At 34.4% G+C, this 26,805-nt stretch overlaps 1 pseudogene; it reads left to right on the top strand.

The window, feature by feature from the left end:
• The first annotated feature begins 1,641 nt into the window (after positions 1-1,641).
• Positions 1,642-16,687, top strand: LOC128869736 (cytochrome b-like; annotated as a pseudogene).
• Positions 16,688-26,805: the final 10,118 nt, after the last annotated feature.

Genomic DNA, 26,805 nt, shown 5'->3' with positions numbered 1-26,805 from the left:
AAACCTGATTGAAAAATAAACTACAGGGTTAGCGGGAACCTAAAGGTGATAAATATTTATAAAGTGGGTGCTTGAATGACAAAACATGGAGATAATTAATTATTCATTATTATTATTATTAACATAAGGAAATAAAACGTATATAATTGTTTTCAGTAATCGCTTTATTGTAAATCAAGTGAATCATAATTATTAACAAAAATCTGTTTTGTTTTTATTGTAGTGCTTTATGATATACAATGTTTTTTGTTTGATTACTTGGTGAATATACAAATAAATCTGATGGTTTTCCAACAGGAACAGGCAACATGCAATTGACCATGTGAGAAACATGGGTTTGCTATATTAATTAATAATGTTTGTCTTTTGTTATTCTTAACATATGTTTGTCTCTTGTTCTTCTTCAAATACATATGTTATCTTTTGGTATTCTTAAAATATGTTTAGATTTGTTCAGCTCTGCGTGATTATTCTTAGAATTTACTGAACTATTTCTATGTATTATTTGTGAATGAAATCATTCCTTAACTCGTTCTGAAACTAAAACAAAAGAAAGAATATTGCGAGGCCAATCAAATCTATAGCTCTTACTTGACTTTTCAAATTGGTAGGGTTCACGATATTATCACTTTTGTGTAAACGCATCAGATCCTCCAACGCAAACACACATACACACATGAACGCGCAATATTTGTATGGGAAAAATAAAAGGGCTGTTTTAGGGGTTTCCTGTAAATTATTCGAATTTTTCTCGCCGTAAAAACCATCCTTGGACTTCGTGGAACATTTAAAAAAAAATTGTTAAGATTGGTCCATGCGTTGTTGAGTTATGCGCTTACCAACACATTTTGCGATTTATGTTTATATTATAGATTTGTGAATGAAATCATTCCTTAAATCGTTCTGAAACTAAAACAAAAGAAAGAATATTATCACTTTTGTGTGAACGCGATAGATCCTGCAACGCGAACACACACACACACACACACGAACGCGCAATATTTGAATGGGAAAAAAAGGCTGTTTTAGGGTTTTCCCGGAAATTATTCGAATTTTTTTCGCCGTACAAACCATCCTTGGACTTCAAGGAACATTTAAATAAATAAAAAGAATTGTTAAGATTGGTCCATGCGTTGTTGAATTATGCGCTTACCAACATATTTTGCGATTCATTTTTATATTATAGATTTGTCAATGAAATCATTCCTTAACTCTCCCCTTCCTAAATTAAATCGTCCCGATTTATACCGAATTAATGTTTGTTCCTTGTTCTTGCCTAAATAATTTTTACAGTTATTCACTCTAGTGTAAATATTGTTGCAAAGGGCAATTTCCTGATCGGTGAAAATTTGTACATGCTTAGTTTTAAGTGGCGTGAATTTAAATAGTTTACAATGATTATTTATGATGGGATATTTAGTTCTTATTAAATATTTGTTCGTATGAAGTGGTAATTTTTTGTCAATTAGTTACGTAGAATAAAAATGTGAATTCGTCAAATAAATATGCATCGTCGGTTCTAGTTAGAATATATTTCCTGTTAGTTATGGTTGTTATTTTGGTGTCTCCTTCTTTTGTGTGTTTGGTATCAATTCTATTTGGATACCGTAGACATTTAGCGGTTGGCATACTGCCTCGATTATGTCGTTGTATGAACTATCAGATGAGTGCACAGTACCTATAGAAGATGTATTAATTATTTCTCGTGACAAGGCGTCAGCTACAACATTCTGTGCGCCTGGTTTATACACGACTTTTGCTCCATAAATTTCGATAATAATTTTTTCCATTTCTTTGGTTTATGATTCGGATTCTTATCCAATATGGCGTAAGTAAGCGATTGATGGTCGGTACATATGGTGTAATCTTTTGGTTTTCTTAAGGGAGGGGTCTAGGGTTTGACTTTCAAAAAATCGATTTTTTGGAAATAGCTTTTTCTTATAGTAAATCATCTCAAAAATATTGTCCCAAAATTTCAGCTCAATCGGAGCAAAACTTTTGGAGTTATAGACGTTTTTGTCCCCACTCCTCTGCGACAGCTGCGAGCGTTTGGAGCGGAGCGTTACGTTTTTCTCGAAACCACTTTTTCAAAGTCCGTGACTATTAGAACGTCAACAATATTTAACCGATCCTTTTCAAATTTGGTATACAACTTCTATATATAAAATACCTCCCCCCCACTGAGAGATTTTTCACTTCTTTGTTTTACATTAAGGGCGGTTTCCACTTATACAGCGAAAAAATCAGTGAAAATCGCACTTTTTGCTTCAAAAACGCGCTGGCAACGTAAAAATGAAAAAAAAAAATCGGAGCCAGTGGGGGGGAGGTTTTGGTGATAATTTAACCAAATAATTCTTTTTTTTTTATTTCAGGGGATTCTACAACTAGATACGATAGTCACCGCAAATCACCTTTTGGAAAAGGCGTTTTCGGAAAAGTTACCTCACCGGCTTATTTCCCGATATTTTCTTACAAAAATTTAGTACAATATTGTTGAAATGATGCTTTATAATGTACAAAAAGTTTAAATACATTTTCACTATTCATATCTCTAAAGCAAAGTCTCAAAAATTCATTAAAAAAAATGCTCAAACCCTAGACCCCTCCCTTAAAATATGTGTATCTTTTGTTATTCCTAAAATACATATGTTTATATTTTGTTATTCTTAAAATACATATGCTTATCTTTTAATATTTTAATATATGTTTGGATTTGTTCAGCCCTACATGATTATACTTAGAATGTACTTAACTATTTTTATTTATTATTTGTGAATGAAATTATTCCTTAACTAAATTCAAGGAAGAGTGGCTTCATAAGTTGAAGTGGTTGAAAGACATTAGTGGCAATGCTGTACAATAAGTTTGTGAGCGAAAAATTACCAATAATTTAAGTTGTTTAAATGGACATGCTGCCAACGATTTGCACAAGCAAAATATGCAGACAAAGAAAAATCAGCTTAGTGTTTCTTCATTTTTTAAAGACAATCATGTACGTATTGACCAGCAATAATGGATTATTTACCGGACTTGCCATCCGTTTGTTGCACAGATTCTGAAATGGCAGACAGTTGAAATGTGCAAGAACAAAAGCATCAAATATTGCTAAATTTTTGGGAGTTAAAACAATGCATACTATTGTAGTTGTATTAAGGATAAAAAGTATTCTTTAATTGTAGATGAAACTACAGATTTGTCTAACAAAACAAGTCTGGTAAGTGTAGTAAGGTATTTTAATTCTGCGGTGTATACAATTATAGGCCGCTTATTAACTTTAATAGGGTATGTACGAGTGACTCAGAAAAAATATATAAATGTATTAAGGAGTTTTTACTAAACAAGGGAATTTCCTTGTGTAATTTAGTCGGGCTGGCTACCGATGGTGCGATCACTATGGCTGGTGACCTTAATGGGTTAAAAGTCAAATTTGAAATGGAAACTAAATTATTTTTTATAAAGTGCACGTGCCAGTCTTTGCATTTTATTTAACGTATCTTGAACACGTTGTTTAGCCTTAGAAAACGTTATTTCGCGCGTTAATGAGCTGTGGGACGCCTTACAGCTCTACTTTCTTTCTTGTTCATTAGAAGTGAATGGCGTTGAGTCTATTGAGCTTGCAAATTTAAAGTTAGATCCTGAAATTAAATTATACGTGATTTTCACAAGTGATGTTGTTCCACAAATGCAGGGACCTAAAGTTTCAAGCCGACTCCGAACTGCAGATATTTTTTATGACGAGCTTTTTCATGGCAGATATACACTCGGAGGTTTGCCATTGCCTGCCGAGGGGCGACCGCTATTAGAAAAATATTTTTCTTAATTTTGGTGTTTCACCGAGATTCGAACCTACGTTCTCTCTGTGAACTCTGCATGGTAATCACGCTCCAACTCATTCGGCTACGGTGGCCGTCTAAATTAATACTAAGTAATTATATGAAATATAGTTGCGTAAGATTTGATAATACTTTGAAGGATTTTAAAGTTAGTAATGAAATAGGGTATTTACCCATCGACGAAATATTTATTGGTTCTAAGGCTGACAGTTTTTTGCGATCACTATGGCTGGCGAATAAATTTACCAGTGCGTAAAGGCTTAGCATAAAGTGAAATATCTGAAAATTTTATACAAAACTTGTGAAGTAAATCCAAAAACGATTTGAATTTGGAAGGGAAGATATTAATTCAATTTAGCCGTTACTAAATGAATTTTCCCATCGTGTACCGATCCTGATACCATTTTAACTCAATGGAAGTAATTAAAGCTCGCAAAACTAGATTTCCAGAATTGTACAAACATTTCAGAATTCGGAAAGAAAGTTTTTTTTATCTCAACCTTGTTAAAACTAAACTTAGAAATAAACTTGAAATGTATATGCTAAACAATATAATGCTTGCGAAAGAACTAAATAAAAAAAAAACCAGGACCACAGTGTTTGGTCAGCTAAATATGATTTTTAAAATAATACAAATGTGGAATATGAGGTTTTCGTAAAATGAAACAAAATGATGCCAATTCGTATTTTATTACTATGTCATAGAAAATACAAATGAATGTATGTAAAGTTTTTGTTTTGAGTTGAGGCACAAAAGTTAATTGTAATGAGTGAAATACTTAAAAAAGTTTATTCAAATAAAATTTATTTAACTAATTCATGTACATATACAATATATATTTCACTTTTATGATATTATAAAAAGTGAATAAGAGGTATAATAATTTGGTCGGTACATTTCTTTCTAATTTGGTACATTTTAGGCCAAAAACTGGTAGAAAATAAAAACTGATTGTAGCAACCGTGACCATAGATAACTAGATGTGAAACTTATTCATTTTGAGAGAGAGCGCGCCCATGAGGACGTTTAAAAACTTGGCAGCACTCACACATTATGGGATTTTGAGCAGCTGATAGGCGAAATGGCAGACTGCCAGAAGAAACGCGCCAAAAATAACAGACGAAAACAGTTCGCTTTTGCTTAATGGAGAAATGACGTGTTAAAATGTTTATAATTATTTGTCTTAAAATTAATTCAATTGAAATGTAATAATTTGAATTTAAGTGAGTTTGTAGAATCCAAAGCTCGTTATATCCTTTTCGACTTCTACTTTTAATTAGTCTTATGTACATAATGCAATTTTATTGAAAACTGTGTGTTGGTTTATGTAAATTTGTATATACGTAAATATTCTATGGTTGAAAAGCGTAGGAAAGGGAACTGAGTTTGTGTTTGAGATATTTTACAAAAATTAAAGGTAATCTGCTTTAACTTATTCTGTTCGTTATTTGAGAATTTTTTTTTGTTACCCAATTTCTGTGTTATATTAAAAAATCGCAATAAGTCATGTTTTTAATTATAACTTATGTTTTTCGCGTTCATTACTGTATTATTATTAAATTACTTTTGTATTTCAGTTTTAAACAATTTCATTTACATATAAATTTTTAAATTTTTTGCTTATTTATGTACATATTTCATACGGAGTGTGCTTATTTTTAGTATATGTAGGTGTTTACGAGTGATATAAGGCTATTGGGCAACCGCACACTAAATACTAACCTCAATGGTGGTGTGGAAACTAAAAATTCGAGACCTTTGGTTCAAATATACCCAATTCATGTTTCTACCGGTGTGGCAATATTGGAAAATGTTATAAAAAATGCACATTTTTCAGCGCTCTCACGAGAAAAAGAGTTTCACATCTAGTCATCTATGCCGTGACACTGCTATCTATGCAAACACTGAGAAACTTAGGCGGAACCCATGATTCAATTACACTGGTTTACAGCCAAAATGCACCAGAGACGCCGTTATGAAATTCCTATGTAAAATCACCGTCTGATTCCGAAAATCAAGGTTATTTTTTATTCTATGGTAACGTTTTCGAGATATTTACGAATTACCGTTATTTCAAAAAAAAAAAAAATTCGGCCCACTTAATCATATATATCTCGAAAACGAATTGAGGGATTCCAAAACCGTTTAATGGTTTTAAAAGGTAAGAAAATTTGCTATAAACTGTGTGTAAAACACTTTTTGCTAGGCCCTGCAGATTCAAAGATAACGAACTATCATAACGGATTTTTTAAATTTTTTTTGTAAAAATATAAAAAAATTTGTACTTTGAGAGAAAGGATCTTTAAAACTTCTTATTTTTACGTATATTTTTTGTTTTCACTCTAAGCTCTGTTTTATTACAAAAAAAAATAAACTTTGATTCAACAAAATCGATGTACTAGTACAAAAGTTACAAGCATTCAAGTAAATATATCCATATAGTAAAACTTAAGTTCCCTACAAATAATAGCATATGTACATATGATTCTGTCTTAACTCTATGATCTTATTTTATAATTGAAAAAGTTATATGTCTTGTTTTGACGTTTATTTATATAAGGATCGGTTTCTCTTATGAGAAACCAACAGTAGTCACCCATCATAGCGACATCCTAGAATCCTTGATACCGACTTTCAATCATTTTCATTTGCTGGTGAAACCTTTCGCCATGCTTGTCACTTTCGTCGCCAAGATTTTGCGGGAAAAAATTTAAATGGGAGTGCAGAAAATGAATTTTTAAAGACATATCTACTCCTGAAAGAAAATTAAAAAGGGAATTAGATAAATACATAAGTGACACATTAGCATATAATTTTCTTAGGCTGGATTAATCTTCCAATTCAGAACAAATTTTGGTCGTTCTTGTTTGTTCGGAGCAGGGCAATAAATTCAGATTAAGGGCTATATATTCTGCTTTCAAATTTTTTGTTTAGTTTTAAAGTTAACTGAGAAAACGGTCTTATATGTGTTTTTTATTTACCCATTTCCGCATAGTTTTTGATTAAATCGTTCACTATCAGCTCGAAGTTAGGACTTTTGTGTTTGCCTAAAAAAGAAGTAACGACCTTTTCAAAAGAGTCAAACGCCGCTGCCTCCACTGGTGACAATAGTTCTTTGAAATGGGTATTGGCCATTATTTTCTTTATTTGCGGCCCCACAAAAATCCCTTCCTTTATTTTTGCTTCTGAAATCTGTGGAAAGATTGTTTTCAAATAATGAAAAGCTTCGTCTTCTTTGTCCAAAGCCTTGACAAATGAAACTGGAGCCGGAACTAAAGTTAAATTTGATTCTGGCAATGTAGCTTCCGTTGAATTTAGTTCTGGTAATGACACTGTAGATACGCTCGCATAGGTTACTTTTCTTGACTTTCCAACCCCAAATACTTTTGTAGTACAAATATAGCAGTCCGTTGAATGGCAAGTTGGTTCCGTCCACTCCATTGGTGTAATAAATTTCATATGTCGCCTAAATAGATAGTTTAAGAAATTAGTCAGATATGCATTAAAAGAGAGAAAACTCCTAATTTTTACGATGTACCTTTTGGTTCCGATTGCCGAAAATATCAATTCGACTCGAGATGTGGTGCACACAGTATTCGGTGTCCATGGTTTTTCATTGTTTCTAGGCTCAAATCCATAACACTTATGGTATGCAAATTTCAAAGGATTTGAAAACACACGTCGCATCCTTTTAACGATAAATTCCCCGCAGATGAAACAAAACATATCTGGATCATTTTTACACTCAAACTCTCACGCCCTTTTATTCATATTATATTTTTAAGTAAATGACGGATTATAAACTGTAATTATAAAGTGAACAGTATCCGGCGATCCTTGCAGAAATTATGAAGGAACGAGGCACATGTACTATTATTTATACCTATGTAAGTATAATTCAGCTAAAAATGCAAGCCTACCTATACAAAAAGGTTCCCTAGTTATACATAGAAAACACTACCTGCCTTAAACATATGAACTTGCTTGAAATGTATCTGTGTTTGAGATAACGACACTAACAATTTTTTGTATCTAATAACCCTTCCAAAATCTACATGTGACTAACTGACATGCGAATACTAACACATATTACCAGTAGGGTACTTAAGTATTAAATGGATATATTTACTTGAATATTTGTAACTTTTGTATTAGTTCATCGATTTTATTGAATCAAAGTTTATTTTTTTTGTAATAAAACAGAGCTTAGAGTGAAAACAAAAAATATACGAAAAAATAAGAAGTTTTAAAGATCCTTTCTCTCAAAGTACAAATTTTTTTATATTTTTACAAAAAAAATTTAAAAAATCCGTAATGATAGTTCGTTATCTTTGAATCTGCAGGGCCTAGCAAAAAGTGTTTTACACACAGTTTATAGCAAATTTTATTACCTTTTAAAAGCTTTAAACGGTTTTGGAATCCCTCAATTCGTTTTCGAGATATATATGATTAAGTGGGCCGAATTTTTTTTTTTTTTGAAATAACGGTAATTCGTAAATATCTCGAAAACGTTACCATAGAATAAAAAATAACCTTGATTTTCGGAATCAGACGGTGATTTTACATAGGAATTTCATAACGGCGTCTCTGGTGCAGAAAAAAAGTTGAAATTTGTGATCCAGTGTTATTAAAGGTTTGCTCACTAGTGACATTCGATTTTTGACGCTCCCTTACAAAAGGTTGTATTTAAGAAGGTGAATAAAGTGGAACAAATTAAATCCTTTTTGGTAAAAATGGTAGTAAAAAAGTATTTTCTTACTTAAATGTAAACAAACTGCGAACGGTTTAAAAAATAAATTTTAATTAATATTTGAATGTAAAAAATGGTACAAATAGTTATTAGCGGAAATTGCCAAGTCTAATATTAAAACAAGAAATTATTTCACCTAATCCAAGATTTTATTTTGTGAATTATTTATTAAATTTAAAACCGATCGCGAAGTTGCGCAGCTTCGCCAAAATGCAACTATTTTGTTAAAAAGATATAAATGAAGTATGCAATGTTACCGATCGCGTCGGGACTATCCAATTATTCTCCCTGTTGTAACTCTTTGGGAAATGCTAGTCTTTGCAAAATATGAATTCCGTCTAAATCACCAATTCCGATCTCGGATTGCATCAATTACTCTATTATGTTCTGACTTAAACGGTATGTATTTAATATCATACTATCCTAGTCCTGAACATACCGATGAACACTCTTTAGCGACTTGTTGCTCGTAAGCAAACCATTTTGAAAATGAAATGTTTTTTCTACAAATTTTACTTTTCCTCCACTTTTACTCAAAATTTCTAAAGCTAGCAACCCAGTGTCTTGCTAAGGGAGCCGATTTGTCAAGACAGAATGAGAAAGCTGCTTACTGAGCACACCTTTTATGATTGAATCATGGGCGGAACCCATGGTGGGAAGAAAAATGAGATGGCGTCTATCGTGGTACCGTTACTTTGCTCTCAGCGAATTTGACAATGAGTTACGTGGTTTTAGCACCAGTATGGCCAGATTACCATTTTCGTAACTTGATTTAGCATTTTTGTTTTTTCAATTTTTTTTTAGTTCAATAATTCACTCAGTTTTATTTAGCTTTACTTTTTTTAACATATGGTCGCATTGCTCGCGATTGCTGGTGTTCTTCTGCTTTCAGCAGTCAAATCGCTCTCTCGCTATTGCACTGTTGCCTAGCTCATATTATATAAAAACCCACTAATATGCCCATTTAAAGAAAATAAAATACCAAATTTTTATTGAATTACTTAAAGAACTTTGTATGCGTGACAAAAAAATGTGCGTTTGTTTCAAATAAATGTGTTTTGGATATGTACAATTTAATTAATGAGTTTTTTTGTTAAAAGAAACTCTTTTGTTAAGGAAACGACTTATTTGCTATATTTCAGGTTATGTAACAAAATAAGGTACTCTTTTTGTAAAAATGTAGTTATGGTTTTTTCAGTATTTTCTGGTACTTTTTTGCTTATTTTTAAAATGAGTCTACCTCTTGATGCCTTATGTCGCACTAAGGCTTGAGGACCGGACGAAAAGATTACAGTAAATTCAAACGTTTTTTAAAATGTGTAAAAAGGTTTTCAGTGTTAAGAAGAGTTGAGAAAAGGACATTTAATATTCTTGTATTAACTTAAAAGGAGCAAAAAATTAAATTTGCACTTTCAAAATATAAAGCTTTATAAGAATCAACAAATTTGCATTAGCACTAAAATCTCCTCTTTTAACATTCTTTTATTTAATAATACAGTTTTTTAACTTACAGTTTCGGTAGCTTGAAATTAAAAACAAAAAGAAACAAACACCAAACTTAAAAATGTTCGCATTTTGGGTATAAAAAAGCACTAAATTTATTGTGAAGAGCAAATGGTTGGCTACACTGCACAACTTGGCAAACGGAACGTCACGCACTCTCTGATGGGCGCAATCTTGTTTCTATCATTCTTGGGGGGAACCGACGAAGAGAATTTTTTTCGCAGTGATATGTAGATTGATGTCTGTAATTTTTCTTATTAAATTTATTACTTTTCAAATCGTAGATATTTCTTTTGTTATGTGATTTTGAATGTGTTCACATTACTTTTAGATCTATTATTGCGTTTACTTTTCATTTAAAAGACCAGTTTGACTGGGTCTGTCATTGGAGGGAATAGTCAAAGTACAGGGTGGCTGATGAATTTTGCTACATTAAGAAACTCAAATAACCTTTTTTTAGTGTATGGAATTCATTTATTTTTTTTTCAAGTTGAAGGTCATTAAATTTTATTAAATGTAGCTTAACTAATAGGACTATGAATAAGTTCGTGCGGTTTTTTTTCGAAATTTGAAACTTTATTGACGTAAAATGGTTACAAATTTAATATTCAAAATATTGTCCATCGCTTACTACTACTTTTTCCCATCTTTCTGGCAATTCACGGATTCCCTTTGTGAAAAATTCGGTCGGTTTTGCCGCAATCCACGAATCGATCCATTTTTTGACTTCATCGTAATTACGGAAGTGCTGGTCAGCCAGGCCATGTTGCATCGATCGGAAGAGATAGTAATCGGATGGCGCAAGGTCTGGACTATACGGCGGGTGGGGTAGGACATCCCATTTGAGCGTTTCTAAGTATGTTTTGACCACTTGTGCAACATGTGGCCGAGCATTGTCATGTTGCAAAATAACTTTGTCGTGTCTATCGGCGTATTGCGGCCGTTTTTCTCGCAGTGCTCGGCTCAAACGCATCAATTGTCGTCGGTAGACATCCCCCGTAATCGTTTCATTCGGTTTCAGTAGCTCATAATACACAACACCCAGCTGGTCCCACCAGATACACAGCATAACCTTCAGGCCATGAATATTCTGCGCCGACGTCGATGTTGAAGCATGGCCAGGGTATCCATACGTTGCCCGACGTTTTGGATTGTCGTAATGGACCCACTTTTCATCGCCAGTCACAATTCGATGCAAAAAACCCTTTCTTTTGTGCCGTTGAAGCAGTTGTTCGCATGCCATAAAACGGCGTTCAACGTCTCTTGGCTTCAATTCATACGGCACCCAATGGCCTACCTTTCGGATCATTCCCATGGCTTTTAAACGTTTGGAAATGGTTGATTGATCAACTCCCAAAGTTTTTGCAACCTCTTCTTGCGTTTGAGCCGGATCTTGATCGAGCAATTCCTCCAATTCGGTATCCATGAACTTTGGCGGCGCACCCTCGCGTTCTTCGTCTTCCAAGCCAAAATCACCACTTTTAAAGCGTGCAAACCACTTCTGGCACGTTCGCTCAGATAGAGCATGCTCACCATAAACTTCCACCAAGATACGATGACTTTCGGCTGCTTTTTTCTTCATATTAAAATAATGAAGAAGAATTCCCCGCAAAAACACATTATTTGGCACGAAATTCGACATTTTCAAGTGTGGTAAAAATATTGTTGTTTACGCTTCAAATAAAAAACTTATACTGACGTTTGTGCCTTACGACAGTAGCTCTCCAATGAATGTTTGGAAATGTGGATCGATGGAATAATAATCAAGTTACGCCATCTGTTGTAAAACCGAAACGAACTTATTCATAGTCCTATTAGTTTTAAAAATAATTGAATTTAAATGCCCCCCATGCTCGTTGACACAAGTGCGGCATCTTAGTAAAAAGTTGTTCATTGCTGCTTTGAGAGTTGCGACAGGAATAGCCGCAATTGTTGCCCGAATGGATTGTTTTAGTTCATCCAAATTTGTTGGCTTTGTTTTATAAACTTCTTGTTTACATAAGCCCCACAAGAAAAAGTCAGGTGCAGTAAGGTCAGGCGACCTGGGGGGGCCAACGAAATTCGGAGTTTCTTGAAATCAGTTTATTCGGAAATTTTCGTCGCAATTCTGTCATAACAGTCTGGGCTATGTGAGACGTTGCCCCATCTTGTTGAAACCACACAGAGTTGAAAGGAATTCTCTTTCGGCGTAATTTTGGATAGAAAAATTCTTTCAGCATTTTCAAATAACGGTATCCAGTAACCGTAACGGTGTGACCATTTTCTTCAAAAAAATAAGGCCCGACAATACAGCGTGAAGAAACCGCACACCACACTGTCACGCGAAGAGGATGCAATTCCGTCTCGTGGAGTATCTGTGGGTTAGAAGTACTCCATATTCGACAATTTTGTTTGTTCACATTGCCGTTTAAATCGAAATGGGCCTCATCAGACATGAAAAGGCAGTTTAACATGGTCTTCTTCCACCATTTGCAGGATCTTCTGGCAAAATTCCAAGCGAATCGGCAAGTCTGCTGCATTCAGTTTGTTAACCATTTGAATTTTGTAGGGAAATAAGTCTAAATCTTTGTGCATTATTGTTTGCAAAGACTGTCGGCTGACACCAAGTTGAGCAGATAAGCTTCTTGTTGAAACCCTTGGATTGCTTTCTATAGCTGCAGCTACAGCAGCGATCATTTCCTCCGTCCGAACTGGGGGGTTTCGATGATAAGGCCTTCTTGCGACTGTTCCTTGCTCAGCAAAATTATTCACCAGTCTCATTATGGTCCATCTGCTCGGGGGATCGCCGCCAAACATCCGCCTGTACTCTCTCTGTACCAAAACTACGGACTCCAGTGCGTGATAGCGGCGGACTATCCAAATTCTTGTTTGCGTGCCCCAGTTATCCATTTTAATAAATTTTAAAGATCAATCTGCAAATTAAAACAAAAATGGAACAGATAACTTAAAAAGAAAAAAAGTTATTCAATTTTTTTTTGGTAGCGGCTTTCATCAGCCACCCTGTATAATATAAGTCACTGCGAAATATTACGGGCTAAAAATATGTCATATCAATGCTCAGAGTCTGCGAAAATGATAAGTTTAAGTACTACTTTGAGAATTCTCTAATTGATATTGTGTGAATATCATCACTGTCAAAGGTAACAAAATTTGCAGATATGATAGACAAGGAGATGGAGGAGGTGTGGCGATTTTTGTGAGTGACATTGAAATGTTTTTTGAAGTCCATTTTAAGCTTATGTTAAGCTTCACAATGACGTAAATGAAATTGACTAGCACCCTGTAAAGAATATGATATCTACCGTCGACCAAATGCAATATTTGCAGAAGAATTTAGCAAATCTATTTAACGCTCATGTTCCAATCAAAACAATGATTAAGCGAGATTATGACAACATTTGGTTCAATTCAGAAATAAAAAAAGCGAAATAAAACATATGATCGTTGGAAAAGATACAAAACATAAGATTCTCACAATCAGTTCTTAGCTATGAGAAAATAAGTTACTACAGGGTGGGCCAAATAAGACCTACTAATGTTAAACACAAATAACTTTTGCAATAATCATTTATTTTGGTTAATTGTTTTGATACATTGAAGATATTGTATGGAAATTATGTATGAAATATTACATCAGACAAATGTCCACCATTTTTCTCGATACAAAGATTGGCTCTTTTTAACGCGTTTTCCATTACGCCACATAATGTTTCTGGTTGAAGGCTCAGTATTTCGACTCGAATATTTTGCTTCAGCTGTTTAATAGTCTCTGGTTTATTAAGATACACTTTGTCTTTTAAATATCCCCATAAAAAGAAGTCAGGCGCAGTCAAATCTGGCAAACGAGGTGGCCAAGGGAAATCTGAACTTTTGGAAATCAGACGTTCGCCAAAAATTCACGTAGCAGGTCCATAGTTTGCCTAGCAGTATGCACAGTTGCTCCATCTTGTTGAAACTACAAATTAGAATACTGCTCCGCCATTGGCCGCAAAAAGTTTTCAATCAATGTTCTGTAAGAAGCTCCTGAAATCGATTCCGGCGTTTCATCCTCATTTTTGAAGAAATATGCACCGATAACTCTAGTGGCCATAACACCGCACCAAACAGTACATTTAGATGGGTGCAACTGATGTTGGTGTGTTGCCCTTGGATTTTCAGAGCCCCACAATCTACAGTTTTGTTTGTTGACATAACCATTTAAATGGAAATGCGCTTCATCCGATATCAAAACATTATTTAACACGTTCCCGCCGGCGCTGTTATTCATGGTCTTCGCCCACAGACGGCAACGTTTACATCTTTTCGCTCTATCGGAAGCGATTGCAGGTTATATAAAACGAAATTTTTTCATAAGGGTAGTCGTTTATGGCTTCTCATCTCATAGGTACCGTCTAAAAAAGTACCATTGGTGGTACACGCCGTCCCATGAAGCAATCTTGTGTGGGCCACCGCTGGTACACGGCGCCTCATGAAGCAATCTTGTGCGAGCCACCGGTGGTACGCGCCGCCCCATGAAGCAGACTTGTGCGAGCCACCGGTGGTACGCGCCGGCGTGAACGTGTTAAAAAATCAATTTTTGTGGCTAATTGTGTAAAACCAATAACGTATTGTAGTCGTTGTTGGTGGTTCCATAATAAATTTCCAACAATTCAATTATAACCTACAAAAAGAGAAAAATAAATATGTCAAAAAATTAAAAAGGTATTTGTGCTTAACATTATTTGGCCCACCCTGTAGTTTCTCTGGAGAATTTGCAGGCAAGTATAATTTCTCTGTCAAAATAATTGTTCGTTAAGTTTTAAGGGCCGGTATTGATTTCGAATAAAATACGATTTTTTTAAGAAATTATTATCAGTTCTCTTTATTATGATAATATTTGTATAGCTCAATTACGTATGAAAAAAAATATTCGCCAAATTGCCGCCGCGGTCTCGACGGAACACCTCCATCCGATGGTCCAAATTTTCGATGACGCTGGGGCATAAATGAGGTTCTATGCCTTTAATGTGCCGAATTATCTCATCCTTTAGCTCTTGAGTTGTTGCTGGCTTATCAATGTACACCATTTCTTTTAAATAACCCCAAAGAAAGAAGTCCAACGGTGTCAAATCACATGATCTTGGCGGCCAATTGACATCGCCGCGACGTGAGAATATTCGGCCATCAAATTTTTCGCGCAAAAGAGCCATTGCTTCGTTAGCTGTGTGACAAATGGCACCGTCCTGTTGAAACCACATATCGTCCACATCCATATCTTCCAATTCGGGCCATAAAAAGTTAGTTATTATCTCACGATAGTGAACACTATTCACAGTAACTGCCTGACCGACCTTATTTTGGAAAAAATACGGCCCAATGATGCCGTCGGCCCATACACCGCACCAAACAGTCACTCTTTGTGGGTACATTGGTTTTTCGGAAATCACTCTTAGATTATCATTCGCCCAAATGCGTCAATTCTGCTTATTGACGAATCCACTGAGGTGAAAATGTGCCTCATCACTGAAGACGATTTTCTTCGAAAATTGGTCATTCACTGTTGCCATTTCCTGCCACCATTCTGACCATTGACGACGCTTGGAATGGTCAAGAGGCTTTAGTTCTTGAGTCAATTGCACCTTGTAAGCGTGTAAATGCAAGTCCTTATGCACAATGTTCATCAACGACGAGCATGAGAGGCACAATTGTTGGGCACGACGACGAGTTGAGGTGGACGGCTCTTCAACCTCACTATCGCGAACAGCAGCAATATTTTCTGCAGTACGAGCTGTACGAGCATGCACTGGTGTTTTCACATCTTCTACAGACCCGGTTTGCTCAAACTTTTGCACAATTTTGCCGATTGTACGCACATTTGGACGATTAAATTGACCGAAAAAATCACGAAGTTCGCGATATCCATTTTGATTTGAACTCCCGTTTTCATAATAAGCCTGAATAACTTTAGCGCATTGCCCGATTGTATATCTTTCCATAGTTCAAATTGAGTTAGTCTGAAATTGAAAAATGTCAAACGAAATGCAGAAAAAACCTTGACGTTTAGGTGTGGTTCACATTCGACATCGGCCCTTGAAGTTTTACATCCTAATGGTGCATCATTTTTCTTCATTTGTATTTATCTACATATTGGTCGAGGGACTTATTACGGCTCATACTTATTTACACCCACATGATTAGTAGGAGTACTAATTCTATTTTTAGTTATAGCAACAGCATTCATTGGTTACGTTTTACCACGAGGACAAATATCATTCTGAGGAGCTACAGTTATTACTTATCTGCAATTCCTTATCTAGGAATTGATTTAGTATGATACAATGAGTTTGAGGAAGATTCGCAGTAGATAATGCTGCCCCTACACGATTTTTTACATTTAATTTTATTTTACCATTTATTGTATTAGCAATAACACTAATTCACCTATTATCTCTGCATCAAACAGGATCAAATAATCCAATGAGATTAAATTCCATTCTATTTCATCCATATTTTTCATATAAGGACATTGTAGGATTTATTATTATAATTATAACTGTAATAAGTTATGCTATTTGCCTACGTTCAATGTATATTAACTTAAGGACGTGTTCACACGTCTAATGGCAACATCTAAAATGTACGCATTATGTATTGGACAGTGTTAGTTAAGCTTAACCATGCGACGGTATACAACGTTTAGAGCGAAAAATAAAAGATTTGGTGAATCATCAAACATTAAAACTATTTGTTTTATTGACTTTTAACATCGTGTTACATGGTATCAGAAGCGGGCGAACTAACGCTTCGCAAAAGAATAAATTAATTAAATTAAAAGATTTGGTGAATCATCAAACATTAAAACTAATATATTTGTTCGGAAACCACTCTTAGATTATCATTCGCCCAAATGTGGCAATTCTGTTTATTGACGAATCCACTGAGGTAAAAATGTGCCTCATCACTGAAGATGATTGCGCGATATGCATTTTGATTTGAACGCCCGTTTTCATAATAAGCCTGAACAACTTAAACGCGTTGCTCGATTGTGTATCTTTTCATTTTTCAAATTGAGTTAGTCTGAAATTGAAAAATGTCAAATGAAATGCAAAAAAAACTTGACGTTTAGGTGTGGTTCACATTCAACATCGGCCCTTAAAATTTAACCACCATTTATATTCTTGTGAAATTGTTAACCTTTTGCTTTATTTTATAGACTCTCAATTTATTTTTCAGTCTCTCAAACGTAGTTTTATTCGTTATATATTGTTGTTGTATTAGTACAACTAAACTCTCAATTTCAGTTAAGTTCTTATTGCATTTTATTTTTTTCGTTAAATCACTTTAAGCATTTTTGCTTTTAATTGTTGTTATGATTCCAGGTGTAACTTTTTCTATGCAATGAAGCACTCTCTCGAACGTTTATTAAATACTAGCGTACCCTCGCCCACTTCGCTAGGCGATAAATTCAATGATTTGCTGAAAGAGAATAAAATTAATACGAAACAAAGCAAATTCTTTGATACAATTTCATTCGAACTTTATTGTAACACTTTTTGGTAAACAACGTTTTTGGTTTTTCCATCTTTCGCGTAAATGAATAATGACGATGGTTTGCCTACTCGTGAGCAAGCTGCATACAATTGTCCATGAGAAAAAATTGGGTTACCTAAATTAATGCCGCACATTTGTAGAGACTGCCCTTGCGCCTATTAATTGTCATAGCGAAGGCAAGGTGAATAGGGAACTGCAAACGTTTGAAATCGAATGGTAAATCCGTTGGAATCAGTGGAATTCTGGGTATCAAAACGTCTTCTCCTTCTTTGTACTTCCCTTTCAAAGTCTGGTACCGTTGCAAAGTCGTGGCACATTAATGTTGCGCAGCATAATAATCGGTGCTCCAATTTTTAATCGTAAATTATGAGGTGGTAGGCCTGGCAAATCGAGTGAGTTTAAGAATTCAGTTGCATAATTTACGACATCATCTTGATCAGTAAATAGTGGCCATTGACTTACTTATATGCAACTATGTCACCAGGTATTTGATCCAAAATAGCTACATTTATATCATTTACGTCCTTATTTTTCCCAGCTAAAATTGCTCTTTCGCTGAGCCAATCATTGTTTTTGTAGTGTTGAACTATGTTTGGAAATACACTCTGTATCAATGCCTCTTTAGACTGTGCAAAAGTGCAGAAATTGTTAGGCAATGTAATCATTCCTGTTGGATCGACAGACATTGGGTCATTTCCCATTTTCAGTAATTGGTGTGAAAATTCAGCTGCTGACGGATCGTTCTGTAGTTGAACACGTACGTTTGTTGTAAGTGTAAGCGTGTTTACATGTCTCGATAAATACGATGATTTTAAACATGCATTGATTTCATCTGCAGCCGTAGATTTTGGGATCACAGGTAATGTTTGCCTGAAATCTCCAGCCAATAAAATCATGGCACCTCCAAAGACTGTTTGGCTTCCTCGTAGATCTTTCAAAGTTCTATCAAGTGCTTCTAATGATTTCTTGTGTGCCATAGTACACTCGTCCCATACGATGAGCTTACATACTTTAAGAACTTTTGCCATTCCAGAAGTTTTCGAAATATTGCATGTTGGTGTTTCATTTAGCTGCATATTCAAAGGCAACTTTAATGCAGAATGTGCTGTGCGACCGCCTTCCAGTAATGTAGCCGCAATTCCGGAAGAAGCGAGTGCCAATGCAATGTTGCTAATATCAATTTCTTATTTCTTCTCAGTTAATTGCTGAAAATTAAATATTTTGAAAAAACAATTTTTTTTTTAATTTAACGTTTTTGAGAAAATTTTGTTCTTGAAAAAATTTCATACTTTTGTAAAAGTTTAAATTGATTTGTTAAAAAAGATTTTTGTCCGCTTTGAAAAACACCCCCTCGAAAAAATGTATTCTCTATTAATAGTGGAATATGAAATGCTTTGCAAACACCATTTTTTTTTTTTAATTTTGTTTGGTTTTCAGAAAATTTTGTTTTGACAAAATTTCATACCCTTGAAAAAGTTTTATTTTATTTTATTTGTTTAAAATTTTTGAAATTTTTTTTTTTGTAATTTTAGAAAAACACCTCTTCGAAGAAATTTCTTTTATCTTTTTGAGGAAAATTTGGTTTTGAAAAAATTTCATGCTTTCGAAATTTTTTTATTTTACTTTATTTCTTCAAAATTTTTTAAAACAATTTTTTTTATAATTTTCGAAAAACACCCCTTTGAAAAAATGTTTTCTATGTGTCATAGTGGTATTCCATTAACTTTTAGGATTATAGTCAAATACTTACAAATATCTACGCTTTCACAAATAGCAACAATAAACAAATTTCCTCAAAACCAAAAAATTTACTTTTTTTCTAAAAAAATTCTAAACAAACAACGTAATAAATTTAGAATTTTGTGTTCACGAAAAAACAGTATTGTTTTTATTGTATTAACTGAAAACCAAAATGTTGCAAAAAATCAAAACAAAACTAAATTATTTTTTTGTGTTCATTTGGTCCATATGTTCCATAAAAAGTTGATATGGTAAATAATATGCAGGGTCTGATACACGCAAATTTCCATTGACCATTATAGTGACAAAATTATCGATCACCAATTCCAACAGGATTTCAAAATCAGAGTTGGAATGAGTTGTTGTGTGGTGTACTTCTGAAAAAATGAGAAATAAACAAAATAAATCTAAAAATTCGAATTCTAACTTTATCTTGTGTATGTTCTTATTACCTTTGAATTTTTCCAATGAAGCACCATTCATTTTAAATTTTCCAAGAATTTTTTTTATCATTTCGCGTTTCTTTCCTTTTTCATTCGATTCCAACATTTGTTCATAGCCGAAAACATCGTTTGCAAACGCATTCATTTCCATATAGAATTGGTCAAAGAAAGCATTGCTCAATTGAATTGAAACATTATTTTCATAAATACTTAGGACCTTAACTAATGCACCTTGGTACATACCTAACGCAGATATTCATCGCGACCTTGACATCGATACTATTGATGAAACAATACAAAGCGCTAGCAGAAGACACATAAATAGACTATTAACGCATACAAATCCTATGATGAGAAGACTACCAAATAAAGAAAAATCTAGCCAAAGTCGGCTTAACCGTCAAACACCAACAGATCTTGCAAAATCCTTGTAATCAATTGTCAACTAATCGTATATATCATTGTTTGTTAACCACTTGTTTTTAAATAATATGTATATATTTCTTCTAAATGAGCTTGAGGGCATTGGGCCTTCAATATCACTCTCATTCCATCTTTTTGTAAATCAAATTACTTATTGTCTAACGACAGGTGTAATATTTTATGGAAGAAATAAAAAAATTTTCATTCGAATCATTTGAAATTTCTGTATACAATACATTTCTGTATCACAATACAAATACAAAAAATTCAAAAAAAGTTGTACACATAAAATGAATGTCGATTCGAAACTTACTTTAATCTAACAATCGAGCAAGTTTTGTTTTGGACAATATTTTGATTTTTTCTTTTTTTTATATGAAGAAAATATTTAAAAGAAATTTTTTTTTGCTAAAAACCTTCCCCTAGTGGATCCCTATAATATGAAAAAAGAACGAATAAAATTGGCCTCGTATCGGCCCAAAAAAATGCGTACAAACGAACATCATTTCATTTTTATATATATAGATAGAATATTTGGAATTCTTAAATTTTGTTTTTAACTGTTTCGTAGATAGCCGTTATTTTTCTTATGGTTTAAAAAAAAAATAAAGTACATATTATACAATATATGTATATATGTTTATATATGAATATATCTATATGGGCCGTGCATTTTTATAGCTTACTTTTTCAATAAATACACTTTTAAAAGTTCACTTTAGTGTTAATTAGTTATCACTATGTTTTCTTTTTATTTTACAATCTATGCTATTATAGCGGAAAATCTTTCAAATATAACTTTTTGACGTGATAACGTCTTATAAATCGATTTAGCCGGCTGCACGCACGAACAAATGTGTCGTTACCTTGCTCAATCGTCGTTACCTTGCTCATGGTCGTTACCTTGCATGAACTGCAAGCGAAACCGCGAAACGAACGACAAAGCAAACAAAGCAAACGAACGGCAACGTTCGACATCTTGCTCTCTCCTACTTAAGTGAGCGTATATATGTATCTATATGTGCATATGTACACATATAAATTCACATATTTGTATTTGCATATCCCTTCTTATTGATTATTATTAATTTGATTTATTTGAAGAATTTAAAATACAACCAAGTGTATCATCATCATCGTTACCGAATTCATAATTAGTGACGACTAGTTGTTAATAATACCTGTTGTTTTGATGTCATTATTATTAATTTTTTTATATATGAAGGAAAAAATGTATGGTAATATTTACCACATACCTTATAAGATATGTTTTATACTATATATGTATATAAACATGCATATACATATACAATTTCGCGCAATTTTTAAAAAGAACAAATCTATATGTAAAGATGCATACAAATCATATGGGCATATCAAATGTACGAATCTATTCTGTACGCAAGCAAATGTAAGCTAATGTGCTTGAACTGCAAGCGAGAGCGCGGAACGAACGACAAAGAGCACAATCGGCCCCCGCGTTCGGCAACGTTCGATATCTGGCTCTACTACTACATTTGTATATAAATTCACATACTTGTATTTGCATATGCCTTCTTCCTGTGTGCATGGTAATGAACCATTTCTCTGTTGAGAATAGGACGATGATAGGAAAAGTAGGAAATGGAAGGGAGTGTTTCGAGTGTAATGTGTCTTGAAAAAGGCAAATCGATGATGGTGCCTCTTAGTGTTGTTGACTTATTAACGTCTGATGCACAATCGAAATTGAAGATATTTTTCTGACTTTGATAAATGCTTCGTCATTTTTCACGTTTGTGTAAATGTAACTTGATCAATTCCATTGCGATTCCATTTACCTCCTTCTCTATATCCATACAAAATATCTATCAAACAAATAAAATTAAAATTTTGTTTTGAAAATTGCAACCATTCCATCAATATTTTGTTATGACGTTGTCACGTTAAACTATCGTCAGTAAACCGACTTTACAGACAACCTCTTTTTATTCAAATATCAAATCTGTAATAATGCTTAAGTTAAGTGAGGAGTAATAATGAGAAAGTTTGGAATTGTTGGAAGTGGGAGTGGGAAAGTGTGAGAGGTTGGGAATGTGGAAGTTGGGGAGAGTGAGAGTATATTGTAACAGTAACATATTATTAAAGTAAAACAAAAAGAAAAGAGAAAGTATATGTAACTTCCCCACCGCTAGAATTGAAGATACATATTAAATTCTAATGTATTGCTAAGGTCTTAAAATTTATATTCGAAATTTCGTTTATGATTAACAAACATGTTTAAAGTACCAAATTTTAAAATTCAAATCAACATATCTTATTTTGTTATTATTACCTACTTTTAACAAGAATTCTCAAATTCAAGCATCTTATTTCTATAATGCTATGATATTTTCAAATTTCAATTTTCTCTTTATATTCGAGGTATGGATATTTTCTAATATTTTTATATTTTTTTTATATTTTGGTTGCTCTTTCTGTCTCGAGGCTTTATGATTTTTGATATATCCTTAATTTCTTTCATCAACATAACCTTCTCTTATTTTATTCCGTTTACTAATACAATTTTGCGTTTACAACATATTTTTATAAATTCTTTGCTTATTGGAATTTCCAATTTCAATATTTAAAGGTGTTTCTTTCGTAGTTGAATGATAAGTATTATTATAATATTCTGTGGCTTTGTTTACTTCATCTTTAATATGCAAACTTTTATTTTCTATAGTAAGTACTCTTATTTTTTCACATAAAGTATTATAAATATAATTTTGTTTTAAAACCAACATATTTTTATAAATTCTTTCCTTATTGGAATTTCAAATTTCAGCAATTAAAGGTTTTTCTTTCGTAGTTGAATGATAAGTATTATAATAATATTCTATGGCTTTATTTACTTTACCTTTAATATTCAAACTTTTATTTTCTATTGTAAGTACGCTTATTTTTTCACATATAGTATTATGGAACCGTTCTATATCGGAGTTTCCGGTGTGATTGTTAGGTTTAACTAAATGTAAGTCTATATTTTCGTTTTTTAGATAATCTTTAATATTAATGCTTTTAAATTCGTTGTCGCAAATTAATTTTTTGAAATTTTCTTTCTGAGATTTATTGGGAGGTTGAATTAGTTTTAAAGGTGACACACAGATGGCGCTATTTATCACTTTATCGCGTTGGCAATACTGAATATATATTCATGACAAAGCCTCATCCCTAGGCTTTGTTTATCAGTATCTGTCGTACGAGGCTACCAAAATATGGGTTGAGTCATGGATAGCCAAGCAGCGGCCAGAATTTTGGAGAAACGGCATCCGGAAATTGCCCGAAAGATGGGCGAAAGTTGTAGCTAGCGATGGCCAATACTTCGAATAAAATATTTTGTACCGTTTTTTCACAATAAAGCCCCAAATCTTCGAAAAAAACCTTTAAAACTAATTCAACCTCCCAATATATTGACTAATTTTTTCAATAATCGTTTGATTGTTCCTGTCTTTCAAGTAATAGGTTGAAGTGAATTTCGAAAACCTATCAATAAACGTTAAGAAATTACACTTTAAGTTTGTACTCGTATATATGTCCATATGTACTATTTGATTTATGTCTGTAGGAGTTTCAGTTAATTTGAATTTCGCTTTAACAGTTTTCCGATCAAATTTGCACTGATTGCATGTAGAACAATTGTTAACCAATTTATAAATTAAGTATTTTAAGTTGGGAACATAAATCAACCGTTTCAAACTCATATAAATAAATAAATAATTGGCGCGTACACTTCTGTTAGGTGTTTGGCCGAGCTCCTCCTCCTATTTGTGGTGTGCGTCTTGATGTTGTTCCACAAATGGAGGGACCTACAGTTTCAAGCCGACTCCGAACGGCAGATATTTTTATGAGGAGCTTTTTCATGGCAGAAATACACTCGGAGGTTTGCCATTGCCTGCCGAGGGGCGACCGCTATTAGAAAAATGTTTTTATTAATTTTGCCTTCACCGAGATTCGAACTAACGACCTCTCGGTGAATTCCGAATGGTAATCACGCACCAACCCATTCGGCTACGGCGGCCGCCAAACTCATATAGTTCTCATTTATACCAGTATGTCCAGTTTCGTTTTAATGATGGTTAATGGTTAATGGTTAATGGTTGTAGAGGGTTAAGGAGTAGCCCTTTAGCACTGCGACCATATTGATCTATTGTGCACCCTATGCTGTCTATTGACTGTTAAGTATGCTTATGAATTGTACCAGCTCCTTCTGAGGGAGTGATTGAAGGTCTTCATCTGTAAGCATGAACTTGTTTAAAAACCTTTTTCTTCTATGCGTCAACCCCGGACATTCGATAATGAGATGTTCCATAGACTCCTCATCTTCGCAGCAGAATCTGCAGGTGCTGGTGTTAGTTATGCCTAATTTATGTAAGTGTTTGTTGCAGGTGAAGTGACCCGTGAGGGCGCCTGTGAGAGTACGAATGCTCTTTTTGTTTAACGTGAGGGCCATGTTGGCTCTTTTAGCGTTGAAACTTAGGAACTTTTTGGAGTGTCTAAGACCCTCTACATTGTTCCAATGCTGATTTAATAGAGTTTTGGCCCAGTATTTTATTTTTTGTTTTAGGTTGTTTTTGTTGAATCCGAACATAGGACTAGGTCCGATGAAGTTTTCATCTGCCCCTTTTTTGGCTTGAACGTCTGCCTTTTCGTTGCCGTCATATCCCTCATGTCCCGGTACCCAAATTAATGAAACATTGTTTTTGGATGCCAGATTATTGAGTGCCTTGTGGCATTCTAAGAGGGTTTTTGAGTTGTATGTATAGCTATCTAGAGCTTTTAGGACTGATTGGCTGTCCGAGAGTATTTTAATTCTTACTCTCTTGTGGTTTCTGCGTTGCATGATGTTTACTGCTTCCATTATTGCGTATAGTTCCGCTTGGAAGATAGTGGTGTCCCTGGTGAGAGTGTATGATTTGTGGATTCTGGGCCCCACTACACCTGCTCCTACACCGTAAGGTGTTTTTGATCCATCAGTGTACCATTTTTGTGAATCATCATTCATCCATTTCGGGTTTGTTTTCCACTCTATCCTCTCTGGAAAGGTAACTGAGTATCCGTTTGTGAAACAGAGGGTTGGGTCAATGTGGTCTGAAACTTGAGCCATGCTTATGGTGTTTTTGATGTTGTTTAGGATAATTAGGTGACCGGTGAGGTTGCCCAATTTGAGATTTACTTTCATGTGTAGCATGAGTGCTTGCGTAGCTGCTTCCTCTTGGATTGCTATATGAAGTGGTGGGAGATTAAGGAGTGCTTCCATGCCAGCTGTTGGGGTAGTTCTCATAGCCCCTGTGATGCATAGGCAATCAAGCCTTTGTACTTTTCCCAGTTTGGTTATCGTTGTTTGTTGGATAGATTTGCTCCACCATACTAGTGCCCCATACAGTATGATTGGTCTAACCATTTGGGTGTATATCCAGAGGGCCATACTAGGGCTGAGGCCCCAGGATCTCCCTAGTAATTGTTTGGTTGTCCACAAGGATTTCGTGGCTTTTTTTGTTATATTATTTATATGTGATTCCCAAGTGAGTTTTTTATCTAAGGTTAAACCTAGATATTTGACCTCTTCCTTTAGTTCTATCACTGTTTCATTTAGTTTCAATGCAGGAAACTTTAACTTTCTTTTTCTTGTGAAGGGGATTATTGTGGTTTTGTTAGGGTTGATCGACAGCCCCTCCTTTTTACACCATTTTCATGTTGCGTTCAAGGCATTTTGCATTAAGTCCGTTAGTGTCCTTTCATGGTTGCCTTTTATTATAACAGATATGTCATCTGCATAACCAATGGTTATGAATCCCTTGTTGTTTAGGTGCTGCACCAAGTCATCAACTAGTAGGGACCATAGCAGTGGAGAAAGAACTCCTCCTTGCGGACATCCCTTTACTGTTGTGACATTCAGTTCAGCTTGTCCTAGCGAGGCTTTAATAATCCTCTGATTAAGCATTTGGCTTATCCAGTGAGTTATTATTGGGTTTGCACCTCTTTTTTCGAGTGCTGTTTCCATGGATTTGTAATTTGCGTTGTCGAAGGCTCCCTCTATGTCCATAAAGGAACATAGGGCTATTTCTTTTTGATTTAGGGCCTTTTCTATATTGACAACGAGTGTGTGCAGTGCTGTGACTGTGGATTTCCCTTTTTGGTAAGCAAATTGCAGCTTATGAAGGGGTTTTTTGAAGATTACTTCTTCTCTTAGATGATATTCGAGTAGTTTTTCCATTGTCTTTAGCATGAACGACGATAGACTGATTGGTCTGTAAGATTTTGGAGAATCAGGGGGTTTGTTACCTCCCTTAGGAATAAATATTACCTTCACTTTCCTCCATATCTTTGGAATGTATTCCAATATTAGGCTAGCTCTGAAGATTTTCACCATGACTCGGATCAGTTCCACAGTGCCTTTGGATAGAAGTGCTGGGAATATTCCATCCGGCCCTGGTGATTTAAAGGGTTTAAAGGAGTTAATTGCCCACTCTACCCTTTCGAAGTTTACGATTTTATTGACAAATGAGACCGTAGATCTCCGTTGATGGTGAGTTACCATGTCTAGACTATTGTCGATTGATGGGT

The sequence above is a fragment of the Anastrepha ludens genome, chromosome X (assembly GCF_028408465.1).
Source record: "Anastrepha ludens isolate Willacy chromosome X, idAnaLude1.1, whole genome shotgun sequence".
Lineage (NCBI taxonomy): Eukaryota > Metazoa > Arthropoda > Insecta > Diptera > Tephritidae > Anastrepha > Anastrepha ludens.
The sequence above is the reverse complement of the archived record's forward strand: the minus strand, read 5'-3'. Positions and strand labels throughout refer to the sequence as shown.